Genomic DNA, 20,782 nt, shown 5'->3' with positions numbered 1-20,782 from the left:
CCATTTCCCTCCTGGCCATGTCAGACCGCTCCTCTTGGTCCTGCCTCCTAGGGGGAACACAGCTCGCCCTGGTGCTGCTCACGACTGCGTACGGGGCAGTCGCGAAGCTGGTCTCTTGGGGCGAGGGGCAAGAAGGGCTGGTAGGAGCCCACGGAACTCAGGGGCAAGGGCTCCAGGAAGCAGGGGCAGAAGGAGCAGAGTTTCAGCTTCAGGGGCCTCAGGGCAGAGAGCGAGCGGCGAGAGAACAAGGCGGTAGGAAGGGCAGCTTCCCGCGGCCCAAGTGCCACCGTCACGCTGCAAAACCTGTGGCAGCGGTGGGATTCGAACCCACGCCCCCGCAGAGACTGGAGCCTTAATCCAGCGCCTTGGACCGCTCGGCCACGCTCCCCCAGGGAGGGCGCGGCGCCCCCACCCCCACCTCCTTCGGCCTACCTGCTTTTCCTTCCTCCCCCCCCCACACCTGGCGCCGCACCAGCCCAGCAGAAATCAGCCAGGGACTGGTGCTAAATCATTTGTAGACGACCTTATTTTGGGGCAGGGTTTTGTATGGAGCACAGCAGCTACCTTGCTGCAATCTAGTGACAGTCAGCCCTTGACACAAACTTTTGTCTCCGAAACGCAGAAGCCAGCCGAACGCCACCTCCGGGAGCAGGGGGTGGGGGAGGGCGGGCGGGCAGGGGACCCTCGCAAGGGGAGGGTCCGGCCGCTTCCCCTTCCCTGTCCCCCGCGACCAGGTTGACCTGGCCCGAGGCGGGCGACTCGGCCGCGCGGAGGGCCGGCGAGGCTCTCAGACGGGGAGCTCCTCGCCGGCCTCTCCCTCCCACAGGCATGGCCGCGCTTCACCTGGTCTCCCAAAAGCCACCCCTGCGCTTCGAAACAGGGTAGACCTGGTGTCTGGGACTCCCCAGAGCAATGAAAGGGGTAGACTTGTTCTGTGGCAAGTCCCCATAGGCATGCCTGGGGTTGACATTGTGCCTGGAAGTCCCCACAGGCTTGCAGGGGGTTGACCTGGGGACTGGAATTCCTGCCGCCCGGCATTTCACTCCCAATCGAGTACTGAGGGGGCACTGAGGCAACAACAGCCACAGCACCCACACAGCCACCAGGGGCTTAAGCCTCCAAAAAGTGCCCCCCCCACCCCCGCTTAAGCCTCCATCTTTCACTGCCACACCCCCCCCCGCCACCCACCACGCTTCCCAAGTTCCGCCCGCCCAACATTGGCTCCAGGTCCTCCCGGCCTGCTGCCCCCGTGCCTCTCCTCCGCCATCCTGGTACCTGGAGGCCCCTGCTCCCAGGCGCTTGGCAACTGCTCCGCCTCCTCGGAGCCGACCGCCGTTTCCCTCCTTGCCATATCACACTGCTCCTCTTGGTCCTGCCTCCTGCAGGCACCCAGGTTGCCCTCGTCCTGCTCACGACTGCGTACGGGGCAGTCGCCAAGCTGGTCTCTTGGCACGAGGGGCAAGAAGGGCTGGAGGAGCCCACGGAAGTCGGGGGCAAGGGCTCCAGAAAGCAGGGGGACAATGAGCAGAGTTTAGGCTTCAGCAGCCTAAGGGGTGCGGCCTCCAGGGACCTTTGGGCAGAGAGCGAGCTGTGAGGGAACAAAGCCGTAGCAAGGGGAGCTTCGGGAGACAAGATCCTTGCATCCCGGCCGGGCCAATCCCGCCACCTACCTGCTGCTCCAAGTCGTCCCCACTCTGTGCTTCGCAATGTCAGTTCCTTCCTCGCTTCTGTACCCCACGAGACTCCCAGAGCCAGAACACAGCCTTTGTCTGCGTCTTCGCCCGGGCTGGGCAGGGCCCTCCGCGTTCATGGCGCGCGCGAGGTTGGGGAAAGCCGGCCCAGGAAGAGGACCGCGAGCGCCACCCGCACGGACACACCAGCCCCCAGCCTTCCGGCCAGCACGGGGGCCAAGCTTCGGCTCCTGGAGCAGGCCCCGAGTGGCACGCGAGGGGGCCGGCTCAGGCAGCAAGAGGCGAGCGTGCCTTCTCTGAGGCTCGAACTCAGGACCTCCAGATTATGAGACTGACGCGCTGCCAGCTGCGCTAAGAAGGCCCGGCTTCTCGCCCCCGCCGCCCTCGCCTCGGGCCCGCAGGGATCCGTGGGCCAGGTCTACGACACAAGACCCGGAGGGGAAAAGAATAGCAGCTCTCCAGCTCGGAAGGCGGTTGTCATTGTCTCTCTCAGGGGCGCTCTCCTTCCCCACAAGAACCCAACCGGACTTGTGTGCAGCAGTTAGCTCTGCGAACAAGCCCCGTGAGCTCGTGACCCCAGCTGCTGGCCTTTTGCAAGGAACAGCTCTGTTCAGGTCACGGGTCTGAAAAGTCAGGAAGCAAAAGCCCTCCAGCTCCATTTGACTTCCCCCCGGGGCCAGGGAAAGTGAGGCAGGGCTCAACATGAAGAGAGGAGGCGCCCCCCCAGCCGCACACAACGTGAGGGGTGCTACGGGCTGCTCAGGGCTGGGCTGGCTCTGTTGAGGATGCAGCTTGGGGCATTTCTCCCGTCAGGCAGAATGCTCGTGGCCACCAGTGGACCGCCGTGCTGGGGCGATGCACAGTCCTGCCCCGGGGTCCCAGCTCCTGAAAACATATAGCCTGGAGGCAGAACCCGCTCTCAGAGGCTGCTGTCGAAGGCTCGGAAGAGGGGTGCGGGCAGAAGAAAGGAAGGGGCGCCCTTCCACCTGGGCTCCGCAGGAATCCGTGGCCGGCGCCTGCATGGCCACCAGGAAGAGCGCTGGGGTTTTGGCCTGCGGGGGGAGCCTGCGGGAAGGCCGGGGCTGAGAGGAGAAGCAAGGAAACACTGCTCCTCAGTGTGTGAGGTGCTGGCTTCCTGTCAGAGAGGCAAGGGGGGGTTGGGGCAGAAAGGGAGGCCCTGCCTGGGAGCAGAGTGGCGCAGCGGGAGCGTGCTGGGCCCATAACCCAGAGGTCGATGGATCGAAGCCATCCTCTGCTATGTTGCCCCCGGCCTGGCTTTTGCTCCCCCACCTGATTCCCGCTGCTCCAAGCGGCTTTGCCCTTTCCCCCACCCTGCCATGCCGTGCCTCCTTCCCCAAAGGCCGTGGGGAGTGTGCTGGCGGGACTGTGTCGGGGAAGTCTCTCTCCCACTGCCAGCCCTGCCCAGGCAGTGTGGGCTCTGGGAGCGCCAGGGCAGCTGTGGCCTTGCAGGGAAGGGAGGAGAAGGTGCTGAGAAGCAGCGAAGAGCCCGCCGGGAACGGGACCTAGCGACCTGGGCACCAGGCACCACAGCGCAAGCAACTGAAGCCAAGGCGGTTGCCACCCCCTGCCTCCCAGTTTGGGGACAAAAGAAAGACGGGGTTGAGCACCTGTGCCTGTGTTGGAGGCGCGAGAGAGAGGGAAGGATCGCAGGAGGATTTGGGGGACTGGGTCTAGGAGGAGCCCGAGAACGTGGCGGCCGATACGCAGGAAAGGCCAGCAGAGCGGGGAGGCTGGCCGCAAAGGACGGGCCTGGGACCCACCCAGGGCATCCTCCTACCTGGGCAAGACGTCAGGGAATACAGCTTCAGCCCCGAAACCTGGAGCGTGGGGGCTGAGGAGGTGGCAGCGCGGGCTTTGGGGCCCGGGCTACCAAAGAGGCCGGAGCCAGAACCTGGCCCTCAGCCCGGTGGGGCGCCACGCCCTGCGCAGAGGTGGGCAGCCCGCCTTCCCCTGACGCGGCCGGACGGGACGAGGCGGGGGCGGCTGGCTCTCAGCACGGAATGCCCTTGACTTGGAATGCCTTTCCGGCCCTCGCTCGCTACGGCCCGAGAGGGCGCTTGGCCAGAAACGGAGGGAGCGCAGAGAGCTGCTCGGTCCCGTGACCTCAAACACCCTGGCTTTCGACGACTGCTCCGCCTCCCAGGAGCCGACCGCCATTTCCCTCCTGGCCATGTCAGACCGCTCCTCTTGGTCCTGCCTCCTAGGGGGAACACAGCTCGCCCTGGTGCTGCTCACGACTGCGTACGGGGCAGTCGCGAAGCTGGTCTCTTGGGGCGAGGGGCAAGAAGGGCTGGTAGGAGCCCACGGAACTCAGGGGCAAGGGCTCCAGGAAGCAGGGGCAGAAGGAGCAGAGTTTCAGCTTCAGGGGCCTCAGGGCAGAGAGCGAGCGGCGAGAGAACAAGGCGGTAGGAAGGGCAGCTTCCCGCGGCCCAAGTGCCACCGTCACGCTGCAAAACCTGTGGCAGCGGTGGGATTCGAACCCACGCCCCCGCAGAGACTGGAGCCTTAATCCAGCGCCTTGGACCGCTCGGCCACGCTCCCCCAGGGAGGGCGCGGCGCCCCCACCCCCACCTCCTTCGGCCTACCTGCTTTTCCTTCCTCCCCCCCCCACACCTGGCGCCGCACCAGCCCAGCAGAAATCAGCCAGGGACTGGTGCTAAATCATTTGTAGACGACCTTATTTTGGGGCAGGGTTTTGTATGGAGCACAGCAGCTACCTTGCTGCAATCTAGTGACAGTCAGCCCTTGACACAAACTTTTGTCTCCGAAACGCAGAAGCCAGCCGAACGCCACCTCCGGGAGCAGGGGGTGGGGGAGGGCGGGCGGGCAGGGGACCCTCGCAAGGGGAGGGTCCGGCCGCTTCCCCTTCCCTGTCCCCCGCGACCAGGTTGACCTGGCCCGAGGCGGGCGACTCGGCCGCGCGGAGGGCCGGCGAGGCTCTCAGACGGGGAGCTCCTCGCCGGCCTCTCCCTCCCACAGGCATGGCCGCGCTTCACCTGGTCTCCCAAAAGCCACCCCTGCGCTTCGAAACAGGGTAGACCTGGTGTCTGGGACTCCCCAGAGCAATGAAAGGGGTAGACTTGTTCTGTGGCAAGTCCCCATAGGCATGCCTGGGGTTGACATTGTGCCTGGAAGTCCCCACAGGCTTGCAGGGGGTTGACCTGGGGACTGGAATTCCTGCCGCCCGGCATTTCACTCCCAATCGAGTACTGAGGGGGCACTGAGGCAACAACAGCCACAGCACCCACACAGCCACCAGGGGCTTAAGCCTCCAAAAAGTGCCCCCCCCACCCCCGCTTAAGCCTCCATCTTTCACTGCCACACCCCCCCCCGCCACCCACCACGCTTCCCAAGTTCCGCCCGCCCAACATTGGCTCCAGGTCCTCCCGGCCTGCTGCCCCCGTGCCTCTCCTCCGCCATCCTGGTACCTGGAGGCCCCTGCTCCCAGGCGCTTGGCAACTGCTCCGCCTCCTCGGAGCCGACCGCCGTTTCCCTCCTTGCCATATCACACTGCTCCTCTTGGTCCTGCCTCCTGCAGGCACCCAGGTTGCCCTCGTCCTGCTCACGACTGCGTACGGGGCAGTCGCCAAGCTGGTCTCTTGGCACGAGGGGCAAGAAGGGCTGGAGGAGCCCACGGAAGTCGGGGGCAAGGGCTCCAGAAAGCAGGGGGACAATGAGCAGAGTTTAGGCTTCAGCAGCCTAAGGGGTGCGGCCTCCAGGGACCTTTGGGCAGAGAGCGAGCTGTGAGGGAACAAAGCCGTAGCAAGGGGAGCTTCGGGAGACAAGATCCTTGCATCCCGGCCGGGCCAATCCCGCCACCTACCTGCTGCTCCAAGTCGTCCCCACTCTGTGCTTCGCAATGTCAGTTCCTTCCTCGCTTCTGTACCCCACGAGACTCCCAGAGCCAGAACACAGCCTTTGTCTGCGTCTTCGCCCGGGCTGGGCAGGGCCCTCCGCGTTCATGGCGCGCGCGAGGTTGGGGAAAGCCGGCCCAGGAAGAGGACCGCGAGCGCCACCCGCACGGACACACCAGCCCCCAGCCTTCCGGCCAGCACGGGGGCCAAGCTTCGGCTCCTGGAGCAGGCCCCGAGTGGCACGCGAGGGGGCCGGCTCAGGCAGCAAGAGGCGAGCGTGCCTTCTCTGAGGCTCGAACTCAGGACCTCCAGATTATGAGACTGACGCGCTGCCAGCTGCGCTAAGAAGGCCCGGCTTCTCGCCCCCGCCGCCCTCGCCTCGGGCCCGCAGGGATCCGTGGGCCAGGTCTACGACACAAGACCCGGAGGGGAAAAGAATAGCAGCTCTCCAGCTCGGAAGGCGGTTGTCATTGTCTCTCTCAGGGGCGCTCTCCTTCCCCACAAGAACCCAACCGGACTTGTGTGCAGCAGTTAGCTCTGCGAACAAGCCCCGTGAGCTCGTGACCCCAGCTGCTGGCCTTTTGCAAGGAACAGCTCTGTTCAGGTCACGGGTCTGAAAAGTCAGGAAGCAAAAGCCCTCCAGCTCCATTTGACTTCCCCCCGGGGCCAGGGAAAGTGAGGCAGGGCTCAACATGAAGAGAGGAGGCGCCCCCCCAGCCGCACACAACGTGAGGGGTGCTACGGGCTGCTCAGGGCTGGGCTGGCTCTGTTGAGGATGCAGCTTGGGGCATTTCTCCCGTCAGGCAGAATGCTCGTGGCCACCAGTGGACCGCCGTGCTGGGGCGATGCACAGTCCTGCCCCGGGGTCCCAGCTCCTGAAAACATATAGCCTGGAGGCAGAACCCGCTCTCAGAGGCTGCTGTCGAAGGCTCGGAAGAGGGGTGCGGGCAGAAGAAAGGAAGGGGCGCCCTTCCACCTGGGCTCCGCAGGAATCCGTGGCCGGCGCCTGCATGGCCACCAGGAAGAGCGCTGGGGTTTTGGCCTGCGGGGGGAGCCTGCGGGAAGGCCGGGGCTGAGAGGAGAAGCAAGGAAACACTGCTCCTCAGTGTGTGAGGTGCTGGCTTCCTGTCAGAGAGGCAAGGGGGGGTTGGGGCAGAAAGGGAGGCCCTGCCTGGGAGCAGAGTGGCGCAGCGGGAGCGTGCTGGGCCCATAACCCAGAGGTCGATGGATCGAAGCCATCCTCTGCTATGTTGCCCCCGGCCTGGCTTTTGCTCCCCCACCTGATTCCCGCTGCTCCAAGCGGCTTTGCCCTTTCCCCCACCCTGCCATGCCGTGCCTCCTTCCCCAAAGGCCGTGGGGAGTGTGCTGGCGGGACTGTGTCGGGGAAGTCTCTCTCCCACTGCCAGCCCTGCCCAGGCAGTGTGGGCTCTGGGAGCGCCAGGGCAGCTGTGGCCTTGCAGGGAAGGGAGGAGAAGGTGCTGAGAAGCAGCGAAGAGCCCGCCGGGAACGGGACCTAGCGACCTGGGCACCAGGCACCACAGCGCAAGCAACTGAAGCCAAGGCGGTTGCCACCCCCTGCCTCCCAGTTTGGGGACAAAAGAAAGACGGGGTTGAGCACCTGTGCCTGTGTTGGAGGCGCGAGAGAGAGGGAAGGATCGCAGGAGGATTTGGGGGACTGGGTCTAGGAGGAGCCCGAGAACGTGGCGGCCGATACGCAGGAAAGGCCAGCAGAGCGGGGAGGCTGGCCGCAAAGGACGGGCCTGGGACCCACCCAGGGCATCCTCCTACCTGGGCAAGACGTCAGGGAATACAGCTTCAGCCCCGAAACCTGGAGCGTGGGGGCTGAGGAGGTGGCAGCGCGGGCTTTGGGGCCCGGGCTACCAAAGAGGCCGGAGCCAGAACCTGGCCCTCAGCCCGGTGGGGCGCCACGCCCTGCGCAGAGGTGGGCAGCCCGCCTTCCCCTGACGCGGCCGGACGGGACGAGGCGGGGGCGGCTGGCTCTCAGCACGGAATGCCCTTGACTTGGAATGCCTTTCCGGCCCTCGCTCGCTACGGCCCGAGAGGGCGCTTGGCCAGAAACGGAGGGAGCGCAGAGAGCTGCTCGGTCCCGTGACCTCAAACACCCTGGCTTTCGACGACTGCTCCGCCTCCCAGGAGCCGACCGCCATTTCCCTCCTGGCCATGTCAGACCGCTCCTCTTGGTCCTGCCTCCTAGGGGGAACACAGCTCGCCCTGGTGCTGCTCACGACTGCGTACGGGGCAGTCGCGAAGCTGGTCTCTTGGGGCGAGGGGCAAGAAGGGCTGGTAGGAGCCCACGGAACTCAGGGGCAAGGGCTCCAGGAAGCAGGGGCAGAAGGAGCAGAGTTTCAGCTTCAGGGGCCTCAGGGCAGAGAGCGAGCGGCGAGAGAACAAGGCGGTAGGAAGGGCAGCTTCCCGCGGCCCAAGTGCCACCGTCACGCTGCAAAACCTGTGGCAGCGGTGGGATTCGAACCCACGCCCCCGCAGAGACTGGAGCCTTAATCCAGCGCCTTGGACCGCTCGGCCACGCTCCCCCAGGGAGGGCGCGGCGCCCCCACCCCCACCTCCTTCGGCCTACCTGCTTTTCCTTCCTCCCCCCCCCACACCTGGCGCCGCACCAGCCCAGCAGAAATCAGCCAGGGACTGGTGCTAAATCATTTGTAGACGACCTTATTTTGGGGCAGGGTTTTGTATGGAGCACAGCAGCTACCTTGCTGCAATCTAGTGACAGTCAGCCCTTGACACAAACTTTTGTCTCCGAAACGCAGAAGCCAGCCGAACGCCACCTCCGGGAGCAGGGGGTGGGGGAGGGCGGGCGGGCAGGGGACCCTCGCAAGGGGAGGGTCCGGCCGCTTCCCCTTCCCTGTCCCCCGCGACCAGGTTGACCTGGCCCGAGGCGGGCGACTCGGCCGCGCGGAGGGCCGGCGAGGCTCTCAGACGGGGAGCTCCTCGCCGGCCTCTCCCTCCCACAGGCATGGCCGCGCTTCACCTGGTCTCCCAAAAGCCACCCCTGCGCTTCGAAACAGGGTAGACCTGGTGTCTGGGACTCCCCAGAGCAATGAAAGGGGTAGACTTGTTCTGTGGCAAGTCCCCATAGGCATGCCTGGGGTTGACATTGTGCCTGGAAGTCCCCACAGGCTTGCAGGGGGTTGACCTGGGGACTGGAATTCCTGCCGCCCGGCATTTCACTCCCAATCGAGTACTGAGGGGGCACTGAGGCAACAACAGCCACAGCACCCACACAGCCACCAGGGGCTTAAGCCTCCAAAAAGTGCCCCCCCCACCCCCGCTTAAGCCTCCATCTTTCACTGCCACACCCCCCCCCCGCCACCCACCACGCTTCCCAAGTTCCGCCCGCCCAACATTGGCTCCAGGTCCTCCCGGCCTGCTGCCCCCGTGCCTCTCCTCCGCCATCCTGGTACCTGGAGGCCCCTGCTCCCAGGCGCTTGGCAACTGCTCCGCCTCCTCGGAGCCGACCGCCGTTTCCCTCCTTGCCATATCACACTGCTCCTCTTGGTCCTGCCTCCTGCAGGCACCCAGGTTGCCCTCGTCCTGCTCACGACTGCGTACGGGGCAGTCGCCAAGCTGGTCTCTTGGCACGAGGGGCAAGAAGGGCTGGAGGAGCCCACGGAAGTCGGGGGCAAGGGCTCCAGAAAGCAGGGGGACAATGAGCAGAGTTTAGGCTTCAGCAGCCTAAGGGGTGCGGCCTCCAGGGACCTTTGGGCAGAGAGCGAGCTGTGAGGGAACAAAGCCGTAGCAAGGGGAGCTTCGGGAGACAAGATCCTTGCATCCCGGCCGGGCCAATCCCGCCACCTACCTGCTGCTCCAAGTCGTCCCCACTCTGTGCTTCGCAATGTCAGTTCCTTCCTCGCTTCTGTACCCCACGAGACTCCCAGAGCCAGAACACAGCCTTTGTCTGCGTCTTCGCCCGGGCTGGGCAGGGCCCTCCGCGTTCATGGCGCGCGCGAGGTTGGGGAAAGCCGGCCCAGGAAGAGGACCGCGAGCGCCACCCGCACGGACACACCAGCCCCCAGCCTTCCGGCCAGCACGGGGGCCAAGCTTCGGCTCCTGGAGCAGGCCCCGAGTGGCACGCGAGGGGGCCGGCTCAGGCAGCAAGAGGCGAGCGTGCCTTCTCTGAGGCTCGAACTCAGGACCTCCAGATTATGAGACTGACGCGCTGCCAGCTGCGCTAAGAAGGCCCGGCTTCTCGCCCCCGCCGCCCTCGCCTCGGGCCCGCAGGGATCCGTGGGCCAGGTCTACGACACAAGACCCGGAGGGGAAAAGAATAGCAGCTCTCCAGCTCGGAAGGCGGTTGTCATTGTCTCTCTCAGGGGCGCTCTCCTTCCCCACAAGAACCCAACCGGACTTGTGTGCAGCAGTTAGCTCTGCGAACAAGCCCCGTGAGCTCGTGACCCCAGCTGCTGGCCTTTTGCAAGGAACAGCTCTGTTCAGGTCACGGGTCTGAAAAGTCAGGAAGCAAAAGCCCTCCAGCTCCATTTGACTTCCCCCCGGGGCCAGGGAAAGTGAGGCAGGGCTCAACATGAAGAGAGGAGGCGCCCCCCCAGCCGCACACAACGTGAGGGGTGCTACGGGCTGCTCAGGGCTGGGCTGGCTCTGTTGAGGATGCAGCTTGGGGCATTTCTCCCGTCAGGCAGAATGCTCGTGGCCACCAGTGGACCGCCGTGCTGGGGCGATGCACAGTCCTGCCCCGGGGTCCCAGCTCCTGAAAACATATAGCCTGGAGGCAGAACCCGCTCTCAGAGGCTGCTGTCGAAGGCTCGGAAGAGGGGTGCGGGCAGAAGAAAGGAAGGGGCGCCCTTCCACCTGGGCTCCGCAGGAATCCGTGGCCGGCGCCTGCATGGCCACCAGGAAGAGCGCTGGGGTTTTGGCCTGCGGGGGGAGCCTGCGGGAAGGCCGGGGCTGAGAGGAGAAGCAAGGAAACACTGCTCCTCAGTGTGTGAGGTGCTGGCTTCCTGTCAGAGAGGCAAGGGGGGGTTGGGGCAGAAAGGGAGGCCCTGCCTGGGAGCAGAGTGGCGCAGCGGGAGCGTGCTGGGCCCATAACCCAGAGGTCGATGGATCGAAGCCATCCTCTGCTATGTTGCCCCCGGCCTGGCTTTTGCTCCCCCACCTGATTCCCGCTGCTCCAAGCGGCTTTGCCCTTTCCCCCACCCTGCCATGCCGTGCCTCCTTCCCCAAAGGCCGTGGGGAGTGTGCTGGCGGGACTGTGTCGGGGAAGTCTCTCTCCCACTGCCAGCCCTGCCCAGGCAGTGTGGGCTCTGGGAGCGCCAGGGCAGCTGTGGCCTTGCAGGGAAGGGAGGAGAAGGTGCTGAGAAGCAGCGAAGAGCCCGCCGGGAACGGGACCTAGCGACCTGGGCACCAGGCACCACAGCGCAAGCAACTGAAGCCAAGGCGGTTGCCACCCCCTGCCTCCCAGTTTGGGGACAAAAGAAAGACGGGGTTGAGCACCTGTGCCTGTGTTGGAGGCGCGAGAGAGAGGGAAGGATCGCAGGAGGATTTGGGGGACTGGGTCTAGGAGGAGCCCGAGAACGTGGCGGCCGATACGCAGGAAAGGCCAGCAGAGCGGGGAGGCTGGCCGCAAAGGACGGGCCTGGGACCCACCCAGGGCATCCTCCTACCTGGGCAAGACGTCAGGGAATACAGCTTTGGTGAGGAAGAATGTAATTATTTAAGCAGGACAGACAAGTGAAGATGCCTTCTCTGCCAAAAAAGGCTGTGGTGTTTTAGTGACCAGAAAAGGTCAAGATCTTAGTTTTCTCTGTCATTTAAAAGAGCATTTGCAGCAGTTCAAGGTCTACTAACTCCATTTTTATTAATCATCCATCTATGATTAATTTAAAATTCATCTCTGTGTACTGGCCTTTATAGAATGAAATTCATCTTCTATCTTGAAAATATGACAAAGGTGACAAAGCATTAGGTTGGCCCTCTTCATAAGGATACATTTCACCTTCAGCATCTAAAGTGCGTACTAATTACTACACAATCACTATTCCAGTCCCTGAGAACTGTCAAGCTAAGTAAGGTTGGGCATTAGTTCAATATTGATTTAGAGGGAAGTGCATCACAAACTGAATTTCTAAAACCATTCCTTACTACACAGAGGGTTTTATGAGACCTTCCCACCCAAGTAATGAGCGGACCTGAACGTGCTTTACTTGTGAGTGCTGATGAGCTCAAACTGTGAGGTTGTATCATCAGTGCTTCCAAGTTTGGATTCACACAATGGAATAATGATATATGCAGAGCCCAGATGTTAAAAGCGTTGTGTAAACTGAATTGGACGTTGCTTGCAAGAGCTCAGCCTTTACTCTTCTGTCGGGGGTAGAGAAATTAGTGAGGGAACTTGCAGTTACTGCAAAAGTGTTAGGGCACTTTTACACATGCTCCAGGGGTAAGAGGGGCAGAATGCTCGAAGACCACTCTAATTAAAGCACTACCGCATCTTGTGTATCAGTGTCCCCATACTTAAAAGTGGTGGTGAGGGTGCTTGAACAAAAGCTTATTCAATGAGTTTTGCCTGCTGCCATTTATAAGAACGGGGTAACTGATACATGAGATGCGGGAGGCTGCTGGAGTGTTGGAGCAGCCTCCATGCTCATGTACAGACACCCATGCAAATGTATTCAATTACTTTCTTTAAAATACATCAGACAGATGTCTCTCCTCCTGATGAAACTCAAACTGTATGCTAATTTGGCTGCAAGTCACTAAGATGTATTCTCAGCCACAGTGGGTGCATCCACACAAGACACTTACTGTGGAGTTGCTTAATTAGCTCCACAGTAAAACATCACTATGTGGTCATGTTAGGCTGGAGTAAATTAATTAACTCTGCCATAGAATAGTACAGCCCAAAACAAGTACTATTCTACAGTAGAGTTATTTACTCTGCTGCAATGTACATGTAAGCAGTGACCAGGGCTGGCTAGGGTGTGCAGGTGCTAAGGTGCCAGGCTGCCTTCCAGCTAGCCCCACTCTGTAGCACTCTCATGCCCCAGCAAGCCCCTCCACAGCACACTGAGCTGGGACAGAGCAGCTCCAGGCGGGCAGACTGAGTTCCAGGGCCCCTGCCAACCAGGGCTGTGCCACCCCAACTCAACATAGAATCGTAGAAATTAAGGGCTGGAAGAAACCTCGAAAGAGTGAGTCCTACCCCCATGCTCTGGGAGGGAATACTGCTGTGATCAAATGATCCCAGCAAGGTGTCTGTCCAGTCTCCTCTTGAAGACTTCCAAGGGCGGGAACTGCACCACCGATTCCAGATTCTGGTCACTCATACCATAAATAAGTTCTTCCTTGCATCTAACCCCAAAGCATCCTCTAACAGTTTATGGCCATTGCTCCTTCTCCTCCCCTGAGGCATCTTAGTGAACAGTTTTTCACCCAGCTCCCAACATGCTGTGGTCCTGGGCATATGTGAAGATACTACACCTGGGAGCAATAAACTCTGGTGCAAATTGCACCAGAGTTTATTCAGGCAAATTAACAGAATGTGTAGATGTGCCCAGTTTAGTGTAAAAGATTTATTTCTTTGAAGCAGTCTCTATGTCTTCATATGCCTGTGTTTGAGCATATCACATTGAAGTCCAGATCCTGACTGGGCCTCCTGGATACTTCCTTAAATATAAATATTAATTGATGAGAACAATCTCTCTTCCTTGCTGATAAAGCTATGGATGTCCTAAAAGCCCAGGATTCTGCATCTTTTTGCAGTGCAGATGCTTTTTGAAATATTTAACCCAGTTTCTCCATTTCCAGTAACCATCATAAGAACATAGGACTGGAACCATCATTTGCAGCACTGATACTCAGAGAACTTTAAACTAACACAATTTCTTCAATTTCTTCATCTATTAGAGAGATGTAAAGCTGTGCTCTGAGTTATTTTATCTTATTTTGCCAGTTTATTTGAAGACGCTTGGGAGATAGGACAGGGTGTGGCTTTAACTGTTCAGCTGCTAAACAAAAGATGAAGTTTAATTTAGTAACATTCAAGCTATCCAATGCAACTACTCAGACTTTTGTTGCTACATTGGAACATTAAAGCTAAAAGGCTCATATGCTATTTCATTGTTCAAGTGGGAGTTATTTGCTATGCACTTATACAGAGCTGTCTGAAAAGTACTGTCTCTCAATATATAATGAGCAGGGTATTTTTGTGTGTAAAGAACTCTACATACAGCGGTCTACAGCTGTGATTTAGCAATTCTTGCCTCAGACAGATTAACTGAAGATATCTTAATCCCGAAAGGTATCTAAAATATTATAAAAGGGGTTCATAATGACAATGAGAATTTAGGGCTGGCCCATTTTTAAGACTCATTCAGCCAGCTGAAATCAAAGAAGTGCTTTAGCTTCTGTAAGGGGTGTTTAATGGTGTTGGAAGAGTACACAAAAGCTGAAAACATCTCCTGGAGAGTTTAAAACCCACCCTTCTTTTCTTTTAACATTTTTCCCATTGAAAAGTATTTTCAGAGGAACATGTTCAATGCCTGTCTTTAGAGGTTTTTCATATGTAATTAAAAGTTTTTCTACCAAGCCTCCATACCAAAAATTGGGGGCAAATCCATCCCCAGAAATGGGTCTTTCCATGTTGTCACATATATATACTGTAGGTATAGTTGTTCACATACCCTCAGACATACATTTTAGCTTCTCCCTTTGAATAGTTTTCTGAGACCTAGCAGATAATTCATCCTTTGTCACATTAGTTGTGGTCTCAAATTGATCCTTTGAAAGCGGTGTTATGTTGACTAATTTCCCTGCAGACTGCTACGTTCGATCAGACACTTTTGGCTTCAGACACCGGATTCCATCTGCACTGCAATTTTTTTGTGCGTGAATTACAATGAGGCAGCTACTGATGCAGATCATTGGATATGGAATTTAAAAATAACACTGTCACTGAGGATTGCAGCCAAGACGTTAATGTTATTTGCTCAAAGATGCAACTACTAATTTTTTGGTTTTCTCCTATGTTGCTTTTGGTCCAGTTATGTTTTGTGGTTTCCCCTTTTCAGTATTTTACAACCCATTTCAAGTTTGCCAAGCCTTATGCTTTGACACATTTTTTTCCCAGTCAGTTTTGCTGCGGGAAGATTCTGCATCACCAGCTGTCTGTGAAGAGTTTACAAATCAATCTCACACAATCTGATGACTTTCAGAAGTGAAAATTGCTGGCCTTCAAAAACCAAAGGAGAGTAATCTGAGTAATTTACAGAATTTGGGGAAATATCAGTACTTTCTGTCTTAAAGGAAACCTCAGAAGACTAGGAGATTCTTGTATAAAACTGTTGAAGAAAAAGTACTGCATACCAAAAATAAACCTAATAAAATGCCAAATAAGCATAATACTATAATGGGTCAGCAGGCTGTATTGCCAGCCTTGAAGAATGCTGTCTTTTTATTAGTTCTGTTGCACAGTGTTCATCAGAGAGTAGCTCTGGCTGGCAGTGTGGTGTTTGCTTCTGCTCTATACTTAGAAATAATTCTTGGGTTAAAAGAAGTTCCTAGTATCTGAGTGCTGGTGTCTAGGCTGATATTTCTTGTAGGGAAGAATTGCTTGCATGCTGTTTGTGACTATCTCTGTTCTAAAACTGGTGTATAGATGCAAATAAAATAAGCTATATTTAGAATATGTACAGCCCTGCACCACTAATTTCTTTTGTTCCATGAGGGTACTTGCAAAGACGTGGGAGACATATGTTGAGTTACTTCCTCTACCTGAACCCACACAATCCCTCCTGCTTCAGCTGTTCAAGCTTATATAGATTAAGAATTAAAAATTCACCGAGCCTGGATAATTCTCCATCATGTTGAATAGGCTGCTTACTTTCACTATGGATAGTTGTATCCAAGTCTGAGCTCCAGGGAACACTTAATCAGTTGTTCAAAGTGGAATAGCATTAACAGGATAATCTGAGACTGTTTATACACCAAAACACCCTGTAGCTAGGTGGAAAGGACACACATGTGGGAGAAGGAAGATGCAGATTCTATTTCTCCTAAGCAAAGATCAGAACTGAAATGGGGTCTCCTGCCTTCTGGGTTAGAGCTCAAATGCCTGCACCCTTGGGTACCAGGAGGAGCATGCCAACAAGCCTGTGAATCTATTCTTGATATCACCTCCCCTTCTTCCCCCAACACACATACTCACATCACAAATGGGGACATATACTACTTACCAAAAAAATGTCCCACACTCTGTTTAGAGGCCTTATAAAGCTGAGAACAGATTTCACCCATAAGATGTGTACATTTTTAGTGTGGACTATAACTATGAATCTGGAAAATTTGCTTACCCTATTGGCTGTTTGAAATGATGGACAGCCAGAACCTGTCACAGAATTCACAATGCAAACCAATTCTTTTGCAAAGCTATTTGTACAGGAAACTAATACTACTGCTTTGTTATTCAATATTTCCTTATCCAAACAAAATAAAAGCCTGAAGTTGGCCTGAATGGTGAGTCTATTGTATGTGGCCCTTTGAATATCCTCTCCTCCAATTCTGATGTGATGTCAGTATTATGAACCAAGGGATTATGAATTTTAACTGAGCTCTGTGTGAAGGGGAATCTCAAGCTCTTCTTAAAGAACCAGACTGTTCTGTCCAGACTTCAGTTTTCAAGTGCTCAGAAAAGACTCATTGTTTATAGACATGTGATTCAAGGACATGGAAACTAACCCAGATGCCATTGACTCTGAACATATTACGATTCTGGGTTAAGTGTGCCTAAGCATGAACACCTTTATCCATGTGGGTACTAAAGATGCAGCCAGGAGAAGCCCTGTCACCTGATGGTGGACTACCACGCTCTGGGGAGCATGCTGAAGGAGATAGGTGTACAGGGTGGTTTTCTCTTCTATCCTACCAGTGAGCAGACATGGAAGACAGCATGAGATGTGCATTGCGGAGACCAACTGGTGGTTTCGGGAATGGTGTCTCGAGGCAGGCTTTAGCTTCCTTGAGAATGACCCACACATCATCACAAGAGACATGCTCGGATGGGATGGGCTCCACCTTTCCCCTAAAGGTAAGCGTGTGTTTTCTTCTAGGTTGGCAGATCTCCTCCGGCAGGCTTTAAACTAGGCTCGTTGGGGGAAGGGGAAGACGAGGCCAGAGGAAGCTTTGGACTGCCAAACCAAGCAACACCCACAAGTACAGCCCAGCCTAGGCCGATGAGCAGAACATATACACAGGTAAGCGACAGGGGCCAGGGTAATGCTCAAAGTAGGGGGCCAGTGCACACATCCACAGGAAGCCTCAAATGCCTCTACACAAATGCTTGTAGTATGGGAAACAAGCAAGAGGAACTTACCCTGCTGCTAGCTGACACCAACCCAGACATAGTTGGGCTCACTGAAACATGATAGGACCCAATGCATGACTGGGCGGTGAATATCAAGGGCTATAGGCTGTACAGGAAGGATAGGACAGGGAGGAAAGGTGGGGGCATGTCCTACATTAAGGAGGAATACACATCCTCATCAATTAGCAAAGAATTAGAGGAGGGGCACTCTGAATTGCTCTGGGTTAGAATACAGGGCAGTCAAGGGGAAATAGACTTAACGGTGGGGGTCTACTACAGACCACCCAACCAAAGGGAAGAGCTAGACCAGGAATTCTTAAGTCAGACTTAGAGAGGTAGTTAAGTCAAAGGATGTGGTCATCATGGATGACCTGAACTTTCCAGATATCTGCTAGGAAGAGCAGTCAGCCAGGTCTCACCACTCACGTAGGTTCCTAGCCAGAATGCAGGACCTCCATGTAACCCAGGAGTTGCACAGCCCCACCAGGGGAGACACTCAGGAGGGTGGACTTTAATGAGCTAAGGAGAATAGTCGGGGAGGCACTGAGGTCCTGGAGGCGAGGGGAGCCAGGTGTTCAAGGAGAGTGGTCGCCCCTTAAGATGATCCTCCAAGCCCAAAGGGAGGTAATCCCAACACAGATCAAAGGGGGCAGGAGGGCGCAAAAGCCCCGATGGCTCACCAAAACATCTGGGAATGTCTCATAGCTAAAAGGGAGGTGCACACCCAATGGAAGGGAGGGGCCATCACCAGGGAGGATTATACTGCGGTTGCTCGGGGATGCAGGGGGGCGGTCAGGAAGGCCCAGGCGGAGATGGAACTGGGAGTAGCAACCCGGATCAAGGACAACAATAAATCCTGTTTAAATACATAGGGGGCAAAAAGAAGGTTCCGGGTAACATGGGGCCCCTGCAGGACACGCTAGGAAATTTGGTCGTCACACCAGACAACAAAACTAGCATATTTAACCATTTCTTTGCCTCCATTTTCCTGAGCAGGGACCAGAACTGCCACCCCCCCTCTGGGCTCCCCTTAAAACCTAGGGGAGGCGCACCTAGGCCAAGGGTTAGTGAAGAACTAGTTAGGGAACTTCTGGAGGGACTGGATGTATTCAAATCAGCTGGTCCGGATGATCGCCACCCTTGAGTACTGAGGGAATTGGCTGAGGTTATTGCAGCACCCCGGGCACAGCTTTACGAGCACTCATGGTGCTCTGGTGTGGTGCCAGAGGACTGGAGGAGGGCCAATGTGGTTCCCATCTTCAAAAAGGGGAGGAAGGAGGACCCGAGAAACTATAGGCCAGTTAGTCTTACCTCAATCCTGGGCAAGCTTTTTGAGAGAATTATTCTGGCACATGTCCACGAGAGGCCAGCAGGGGAGATTATGCTTAGGGGCAACCAACACGGGTTCATTAGCGGCAGGTCCTGTCAGTCCAACCTGGTGGCCTTCTACAACCATATCACCAAATCGTTAGATGCAGGGGTAGCAGTGGACATAGTCTTCCTGTACTTTCAGAAGGCCTTTGACATTGTCTCTCACCCCGTTCTCATTAAGAAACTGGGGGACTGTGGTGTTGACACCCACACAGTCAAATGGGTCGCCAACTGGCTGGATGGCCACACCCAGAGAGTGGTGGTGGACAGGTCATTTTTGACCTGGAGGGTTGTGGGCAGTGGGGTCCCCCAGGGCTCGGTCCTCGGGCCCGCACTGTTCAACATCTTCATCAGTGACTTGGATGAGGGGGTAAATAGCACCCTGTTCAAATTTGCTGATGACACTAAGATGTGGGGGGATGTGGGCACACTAGAAGGGAGGAATAGGCTGCAATCAGACCTAGACAGGTTACAAGGGTGGGCGGATGAGAATAGGATGGGATTCAACACTGACAAGTGCAAGGTGCTGCACCTGGGGAGGAACAACCAGCACCATACCTACAGGCTGGGGAACTCCCTTCTTGTCAGTACAGAGGCAGAAAAGGATCTTGGAGTCATCATTGATGCCAAGATGAACATGGGCCGGCAGTGTGGGGATGCAGTTAGGAAGGCCAACTGCACCTTGTCATGCATCCACAGATGCATCTCAAGCAGGTCCAAGGAGGTGATCCTCCCCCTCTATGCAGCACTGGTCAGGCCACAGATGGAGTACTGCATCCAGTTCTGGGCGCCGCACTTCAAGAGGGATGTGGACAACATAGAGAGGGTCCAGAGGAGGGCCATTCACATGATCGTGGGCAGCAGGGTAGGCCGTACGAGGAGAGGCTACGGGACCTGAACCTGTTCAGCCTCCACAAGAGAAGGCTGAGTGGGGATCTAGTGGCTTATTACAAATTAGTCAGAGTGGATCAGCAGGCACTGGGGAAGTCCCTGTTCCCCCAAGCACTACCAGGAGTGACCAGGAATAATGGTCACAAGCTGGCAGAGGGTAGATTTAGGCTTGATATCAGGAGGTGCTACTTCACGGTCAGGGCGGCTAGGATCTGGAACCAACTTCCAAGAGCAGTGGTGCTGGCTCCTACCCTGGGGGTCTTTAAGAGGAGGCCAGATGTACACCTTGCTGGGGTCATTCGACCCCAGTACTCTTTCCTGCCATGGCAGGGGGTCGGACTCGATGATCTGCTCAGATCCCTTCCGACCCTAGAAACTATGAACTACTCCTTTATCTTCTTACAGTCATCTGCAATATTGTTTTTTTTCCATAAGTACATTTGGTTATGTTCACTGGGGTTTATTGTAGACTCTATCAAAAGGTTTCTGCTTTGGGACTGAGGTGAAGAGGTGAGCAAAACAGATCATAAGTATTGCAGACCTTGGATTGCCATCCTTCATAATGGTGAATGCCATGGTAAGTTTTAGCTCTGGGAAGGATGTCAATGGTTTATGTAGCTCTACTGCCTTAGCAGGTGAGACTGGCTGTCTCTCCACTCTGTTGTTTCAAGCCTTAGGACAGATCAGCGCTCACACATGCATTTGAAGCTGTATCACAATCTGGTCATTTAACTATAGCTGTCCACCCTGACACCAAGCTTCTCTTGGCTTTATTATTTCCCAGATTCCAACCTTCAGCTGGATGAATCAGATTCCCTACCACTGAAGGACAAACTAAGGGTTGCAGAAGGGTATATCAATCTTTGCACCTTCCAGATCCAGTGTTCCCAAAGGTCTTAAAGTAGGGGCCTTTTCCACTCATAGTTTCATAGCTTCATAGTTGGTAGGGTCAGAAGGGACCTGAGCAGATCATCAAGTCCAACCCCCTGCCATGGGCAGGAAAGGATGCTGGGGTCAAATGACCCCGGCTAGGTGGCTGTCTAGCTTCCTTTTGAAGACCCCCAGGGTAGGGGCGAGCACCACTTCCAGATCCTAGCTGCCCTGACTGTGAAGAAGTGCTTCCTGGTATCTAGCCTGAATCTACTGTCAGTCAACTTATGGCAATTATTGCTTGTTACGCCCGCTGGTGCTCAGGGGAACAGGGACTCTCCCATTGCCTGCTGGTCCCCCTTGGCTAGTTTGTAAATGGCCACCAGATCGCCTCTTAGCTTTCTCTTATGGAGGCTGAACAGGTTCCGATCCTGTAGCTTCTCCTTGTAGGGCCTACCCTGCTGCCCCCAGTCATGCGAGTGGCCCTCCTCTGGACCCTCTTCATGTTGTCCTCATCCCTCCTGAAGTGCTGCGCCCAGAACTGGACGCAGAACTCCAACTGAAGCCTGACCAATGTCGCATAGAGGGGGAGGATCACCTGCTCATGGTGTATCTATGGATGCATGACAAGGTGCGGTTAGCCTTCCTAACCGTGTCCCCACATTGGCAGCCCATGTTCATCTTGGAATCAATAGTGATTCCAAGATCCTTCTCTGCCTCTGTGCTGACAAGAA

General features: G+C 56.4%; 7 non-coding genes across 7 annotated transcripts; 1 reads left to right on the top strand and 6 right to left on the bottom strand.

Moving 5' to 3' along the window:
- Positions 1-306: 306 nt before the first annotated feature.
- On the bottom strand, positions 307-388 carry TRNAL-AAG (transfer RNA leucine (anticodon AAG)). The gene has a single exon. It is a non-coding gene; the product is annotated as a tRNA-Leu (tRNA).
- A 1,591-nt stretch (positions 389-1,979) lies between these two features.
- Positions 1,980-2,052, bottom strand: TRNAM-CAU (transfer RNA methionine (anticodon CAU)). Its single transcript has one exon. It is a non-coding gene; the product is annotated as a tRNA-Met (tRNA).
- A 2,119-nt stretch (positions 2,053-4,171) lies between these two features.
- Positions 4,172-4,253, bottom strand: TRNAL-AAG (transfer RNA leucine (anticodon AAG)). Its single transcript has one exon. It is a non-coding gene; the product is annotated as a tRNA-Leu (tRNA).
- Positions 4,254-5,844: 1,591 nt separating this feature from the next.
- Positions 5,845-5,917, bottom strand: TRNAM-CAU (transfer RNA methionine (anticodon CAU)). Its single transcript has one exon. It is a non-coding gene; the product is annotated as a tRNA-Met (tRNA).
- Positions 5,918-8,036: 2,119 nt separating this feature from the next.
- TRNAL-AAG (transfer RNA leucine (anticodon AAG)) lies at positions 8,037-8,118 on the bottom strand. Its single transcript has one exon. It is a non-coding gene; the product is annotated as a tRNA-Leu (tRNA).
- Positions 8,119-9,710: 1,592 nt separating this feature from the next.
- TRNAM-CAU (transfer RNA methionine (anticodon CAU)) lies at positions 9,711-9,783 on the bottom strand. The gene has a single exon. It is a non-coding gene; the product is annotated as a tRNA-Met (tRNA).
- An 825-nt stretch (positions 9,784-10,608) lies between these two features.
- Positions 10,609-10,680, top strand: TRNAM-CAU (transfer RNA methionine (anticodon CAU)). Its single transcript has one exon. It is a non-coding gene; the product is annotated as a tRNA-Met (tRNA).
- The last annotated feature ends 10,102 nt before the right edge of the window (positions 10,681-20,782 follow it).

The sequence above is a fragment of the Crocodylus siamensis genome, chromosome 4 (assembly GCF_052110815.1).
Source record: "Crocodylus siamensis isolate JL-2025a chromosome 4, ASM5211081v1, whole genome shotgun sequence".
Lineage (NCBI taxonomy): Eukaryota > Metazoa > Chordata > Crocodylia > Crocodylidae > Crocodylus > Crocodylus siamensis.
The sequence above is the reverse complement of the archived record's forward strand: the minus strand, read 5'-3'. Positions and strand labels throughout refer to the sequence as shown.